The sequence below is a fragment of the Caretta caretta genome, chromosome 5 (assembly GCF_965140235.1).
Source record: "Caretta caretta isolate rCarCar2 chromosome 5, rCarCar1.hap1, whole genome shotgun sequence".
NCBI classification, from domain to species: domain Eukaryota; kingdom Metazoa; phylum Chordata; order Testudines; family Cheloniidae; genus Caretta; species Caretta caretta.
The window spans coordinates 5960168-5966662 of record NC_134210.1 but is presented as its reverse complement, the minus strand read 5'-3'; positions in this window follow the sequence as shown (position 1 = coordinate 5966662).

The window sequence follows — 6495 nt, the reverse complement described above, 5'->3', positions numbered from 1 at the left end:
CCCCCCCCATCACCCCTGAGCTGCTGGGGTGAGAACCTGGAGTAGGGTGAACCCGAGACCATGGAGGGGTGAGGCCAGAGAGACAAAATCTCCCCAGCCATAGGCCCCTATGGGGGTTCCAGTGGCAGAGCCCGGAGCAGGAGCTGGTCACAGGCCAGGCAGCCCTTTCCCTCCCTGTGTGCAGAGCAGGTGCTGGGCCCAGGCAGGTCAGCACAGAGGGAAATGGGGACATGGCAGCCGGGACATGGCAGCCGGGATGTGGCAGGGAAACACAGAGGCCAGAACGGCCGGGAGCCAGGGGCAAAGCTGGACCCAGAGCCAGGTAATGTTGGGAGCTGGACACCAGGGCTACCAAGACAGCAGAGCCCCCTGTGGAGAGCAGGCACTGGACACAGGCAAAGGGGAGGCAGGGACAGAATAGCTGTGGGGGCAGTCAACCCCTGGACCTCCCCACGGCCTCTATTTCTTCCCTGTTCCCCACACTGCCCTCCAGCTCCTCCCAGCTGAGCAGGTAAAGTGTCCCACTTGCTCCAAACTTCACCAGCCCTCAGTGACTCTCACAGAGCCAAATGGCGCTCTGGGCCAGAGCTGGGGGAGTGCAGCTGCTGGTGCAGGAAGCTGTCGGCAAATGTAGGGTTCAAACACCAAACTGGCCTATATGAATTGGTAGGTGCCTTCTGGCCTGCAAGCAGGGAAGGTGGAGAGCAAGGGGAATCAGGCCATGGGGAACAGTGGGACAGCAGTAGCAGAGCAATAGAAAGGCAGGATTGTCCACTGGTTAGAGCAGTAGTCCTGGACCTAGCAAGCCCAGGTTCAGTTCCCTGTTCTGCCATATACTACCTCTGTGGTCTTGGCACCCTCGCTTAGTGACGCAAAGGGCATTAAAATCAATGAAAGTTAGGAGCCTGAGGATCTGGGCCTCAGACTCTCTGGATGGTGCCAAAATGCCTTTACAAATCTGGGCCTCCATTTCCCCATCTGTACAATGGGGATGTCGTGGCTCTTCCATCCCTCCCAGGGGTGTTGCGGGGAATAATGAAGACTGTGAGGTGCTCAGACACTACAGCAGTGGGGGGGCCATATACGCACTTCATTTAGATAAACTTCAGAAGCATTTCTCCATGCTGCTGCAAGGCCTGTGTCGTCAGGCTGCTCCCTCCTGCGACAGGCCACAGCACAACTGGTGCTCCTGCCTTAGTTTCCCCTTCATTCACCGGTGGGAAGGAACATGTTCTCTCTGTGCCCACTTCAAAAGCCCGCCTCTGAGCATAATTTGTTCATGTTCCGTGATCCACCGAACCCTCATGACAAAACCATTCTCCCAAATCCCTCAAGTGCAACAGGTTCAATCACGGGCCATCCACCTGAGAGTTACTAGAGTCACTTCTCTCCCACAACGCTGCCACCACAGCCCCCAAGTCAGGTTTTCAGCCAGAGAGCTCCCCATAGCGTTCCACTCTCCAGGCCTCCTCATCTGTGAGTCTCACCCCAGCTGCTGGGATCCACCCGCCAGCACTACCCTTGTGACCAGGCTTGACTTCCCCGGCCAAGATGGTTCCTCCCCTTCGCCCAGGGGCCTCTGCACCAGCTTTCCTGTAGCTCAGCAGGGTTCTCCAGATCCTGCCAGCCCTCCTCAGCAACTTTCCTCACCTTCCAGTCTTCCCAACAGGTCCTTTGTACCATCACTCATCATCATTAGCGCTCTCTTTCCCCAATCTCCCAGTAACTCTTGCCAGCTCTCGCCGGCTGCTTCCTGGCTTTCTCTAGGTCTGCTTTCCTCCTCACCCATCCTTCCTGTCTCTCTCCCTAGGCCCCAGGTGCCCTTAATTAAGCCCACTTGGGAGGCTCCAACCAGTCACAGGCGCACTGGCATCTTCCTCTTACAGGTGCCAGTGCCCTGTGACAGCCTGCTTGAGGCTTGTGAGGTGCTCAGACACTAAGTACTTTATATAGGGAGACTTAAGAAGTATTTCTCCATGGGGCTGCAAGGCCTGTGTCATCAGGCTGCTCTGTCCTGTGGCAGGCCCATGGCATGACTGGCGCTCCTGCCTCAGTTTCCCCTTCGTTCACCCGTGGGAAGGAACATGGTCGCTCTGTGCCCATTTCAAAGGCCCGCCTCTGAACAGACCATTGTTCACCAGTATTAATGTGGGTCATCTGGAAAGGCCTGTGATGCCAGGATCATTGGAAACTTAGGCTAGTTTTCGGCAACCTGGAACTTTTTCTCCCAGGACCACTATGGACATTAATCGTGTTGCCATTACCCCTGTCATTCTGGGAGACCCAGTTTGGCCTTTGTTTCCCTGGCTCGGGAAGCCATTTACTGGGCACTTGGGTAGACAGGAGAAAGGAGCCGTTGAACTCTCCCATGAGGAGCTGCAGAAGGAGTGGAGTGTGCATTGGGAAGGCTGAAGGGACGGTGGAGGTGCCCCATGGCAAGGCTAGAAGCAGCTGGGCAACATCTGCCTAGGTGCTTGTTATATTTTGCACAACCTTTGTGGGAGCCGGGTGGGAGAGCATCCCTGACAGATGGGAGGAGGAGGGGCAGAGACTTCTGGAATGATCTGAACAGCCAGAGAGGCTGCCTCTGCTACATGCTGCAGCTGGCCAACACGGCAGCACCTTGACGGTAGCCGGACCAAAGTTGTTTAAATCCCCCTATGCAGTTGTACTGTAATATAACCCACCACGCTGATCCCCCTCTGCAGCACTGTTAGGCTGGATCTCTGCATCGTGGACCTCCGATGCTGCCTCTGCCAAAGCATCAGCCTCGGGTTTGCAGAGATCCTGACTGCTTGTGGCAATCTCCTCCTGCCTGGGTCCCTGGTCAGGGACCACCGAGGACTCTGCAGTGGTGTCCAGAACAGGCTGGGGTTCGCTGGCAGCCTCCCTTGCAAAACACCCAGTCTAGCGAGCTCGCCCAGAAGTCTTGTTACTGGCCCTGGCATTTTATAACTGCCGGCGCGCCAGTCCTTTGCCACGGCACTGGCCCGTATCCCAGAAGAGACCCCCACACACACTTGGTTTGGTTTGATATGGTGATGGTGTGGAGGCCAAGGCTACAACTGGGTTCAAAAGAGAATAAGACAAGTTCCTGGAGGATAGGTCCACCAATGGCTATTAGCCAAGATGGTCAGCAATCCAGCCCCAGGCTCTGGGTGTCCCTAAACCTCTGAGCGCCAGATGCTGCCATTGGAGAACAGGGAATGGATCATCTGATGATTGCTCTGTTCTGTTCATTCCTTTGGAAGCATCTGGCAGGGGTGAGTGCAGGAATTGAAATTGGACTGCCTTTAGGGGGCACATTAGCGTAACGGCCGGGGACTAGGTCAGCAGCCACGGCTGAGGCGGTGAATGGCATCAACCACTGGAGCTGGAGCCGCAGCCGGGGCTGAAGCTGGAGCAGGAGCCTCATGTGTCCAGGGCTCGGGCAGCGAACGGAGGTCAGACACCAGGGCTGGAACAGCCACCGGGGCTGCATCCAGTGCTGGAGCAGAAATGCATATTTTTCGGATGACTATTGGGAGGGAGGGGCGTATCCCTGCTTAGCCCCCCTTGTGCACACCCCTGGGCATTGGCCAGTCAGGAGACAGAATACCGGGCTAGATGGACCATTGATCTGACCCTGGTATGGCCATTCTCATGTTATTGTATATTTTCCATTCTTGGAAGACTGATATTTTCCATTCTCAGAAGACTGGAAAAAGGCTAATGTAGTGCCCCTCTTTAAAAAAGGGAAGAAGGTGGATCTGGGGAACTACAAGCCAGTCGGCCTCACCTCAGTCCCTGGAAAAATCATGGAGCAGGTCCTCAAGGAATCAATTCTGAAGCACTTAGAGGAGAGGAAAGTGATCAGGAACAGTCAGCATGGATTCACCAAGGGAAAGTCATGCCTGACTAACCTAATTGCCTTCTATGACGAGATAACTGGCTCTGTGGATGAGGGGAAAGCAGTGGACGTGTTATTCCTTGACTTTAGCAAAGCTTTTGACACTGTCTCCCACAGTATTCTTGCCAGCAAGTTAAAGAAGTATGGGCTGGATGAATGGACTATAAGATGGATAGAAAGCTGGCTAGATTGTCGGGTTCAACGGGTAGTGATCAATGGCTCCATGTCTAGTTAGCAGCTAGTATCAAGCAGACTGCCCCAAGGGTCAGTCCTGTGGCCGGTTTTGTTCAATATCTTCATTAATGATCTGGAGGATGGTGTGGATTGCACCCTCAGCAAGTTTGCAGATGACACTAAACTGGGAGGAGAGGTAGATACGCTGGAGGGTAGGGATAGGATACAGAGGGCCCTAGACAAATTAGAGGATTGGGCCAAAAGAAATCTCATGAGATTCAACAAGGACAAGTGCAGAGTCCTGCACTTAGGACGGAAGAATCCCATGCTCCGCTACAGACTAGGGATCAAATGGCTAAGCAGCAGTTCTGCAGAAAAGGACCTAGGGGTTACAGTGGACGAGAAGCTGGATATGAGTCAACAGTGTGCCCTTGTTGCCAAGAAGGCCAATGGCATTTTGGGATGTATAAATAGGGGCACTGCCAGCAGATCGAGGGACGTGATCGTTCCCCTCTATTCAACATTGGTGAGGCCTCATCTGGAGTACTGTGTCCAGTTTTGGGCCCCACACTTCAAGAAGGATGTGGAAAAATTGGAAAACGTCCAGCAGAGGGCAACAAAAATGATTAGGGGTCTGGAACACATGAGTTATGAGGAGAGGCTGAGGGAGCTGGGATTGTTTAGCCTGCAGAAGAGAAGAATGAGGGGGGATTTGATAGCTGCTTTCAGCTACCTGAAAGGGGGTTCCAAAGAGGATGGATCTAGACTGTCCTCAGTGGTAGCAGATGACAGAACGAGAAGTAATGGTCTCAAGTTGCAGTGGGGGAGGTTTAGGTTGGATATTAGGAAAAACTTTTTCACTAGGAGGGTGGTGTAACACTGGAATGGGTTAGCTAGGGAGTGGTGGAATCTCCTTCCCTAGAAGTTTTTAAGGTCAGGCTTGACAAAGCCCTGGCTGGGATGATTTATTTGGTGTTGGTCCTGCTTTGAGCAGGGGGTTGACTAGATGACCTCCTGAGGTCCCTTCCAACTCTGATATTCTATGATTCTATGTTAGTCCCAATATTCTTCTCAAACATTTGTGATGAAATGATCCAGCTTTTGCATCTCTTTCTTGGTAAGTTGCCATGTCTCACTGCTATATGTTGTGATGGCGATAACAATTGCTTTGTACACATTCAGTTTTTTCTTGAGGGAGATGTTTTTGAGTTGCCAGATGTTTCTGAGTCTTCCAAATGCAGCATTTAATTGGGGAGGTGATAACTGGCCAAGATGACCCCAGAGCAGTAGAAGACACACAAGGTAGACAGATTTCAGAGTACCAGTCGTGTTTGTCTGTATCCACAAAAAGAAAAATTTGTTAGTCTCTAAGGTACCACAAGTACTCCTTTTCTTTTTAAGGTAAACAGAGAGGCTGACTCAGGTGTGCCCCCAATGCAGTGTGGGATAGTAGTGGGAGGACTGTCAGAAGCCAAAGGTCAGAGGGGTGGCCGTGTTAGTCTGGATCTGTAAAAGCGGCAAAGAGTCCTGTGGCACCTTATAGACTAACAGACGTATTGGAGCATAAGCTTTCGTGGGTGAATACCCACTTCGTCGGATGCATGTCAAAGGCTTATTTCAAAATGGGGATGAAGCCATACCTAACTTATCAAAGAATAACTCATTCCACATTTGAGTTAGTGCACTCAGAGAGCGGATTAATGAATGAGACGCCGGAAAATTTTCGGGGTGTGTGGAGGAAAGGCTGTTCATTGTGAAAAAACTCAAATGAATCCCAAATAATTTACAAGGGGAGACAAGCCCTGAGTAGATGCCTGAGCACTCAGCATCCCAACCCCTCAACAACCCTACACGCCCCCATGTGCCTCATACCTGCCACTTGATCACCGGACAGTGCCCAGGTCAGTGGAGGGCATCTAGCCAGCGAGATAGTTCCTGTCTCTCCCTAGAGTTGCTCCCCATAGTGTAAGGGCTAGGCTGACAGCAGCCACAGAAGGATTAGCCAGCCTAGAATAAAACATTGGCGCTCTAGCCTCTTAGGGTACATCTACCCTGCAACCCCCCCACCCATAGCAGCGAGGCTCAGAGCCCGGCTCAAGTCAGTCAGTCCAGCACCACTGCGGCTACAAATAGCCGTGCAGAGGTTCCCGCTTGGGCTCTGAGCCCCACCCCCCACACTGGGTTCAGAGCCTGGGCTCCAGCCCAAGTGGGAACATCTAGGCCACCAGGCTCTGAGCCTCATTGCCGCAGGGATTTTTTTGCAGTACAGACATCCCTTTATCCTCCATCATTCCTTCACCAGTCCACCACGTATTCCCCCCACCCTTGCATTTCTCCCCCACATCCCGCTGTCCAGCCGAGCTGCACCTCCCTCCCTGCAGAAATACATGCCAGGCCAGCAGCCCGTCAAATAAGCTCCTCCTTGGCACGTT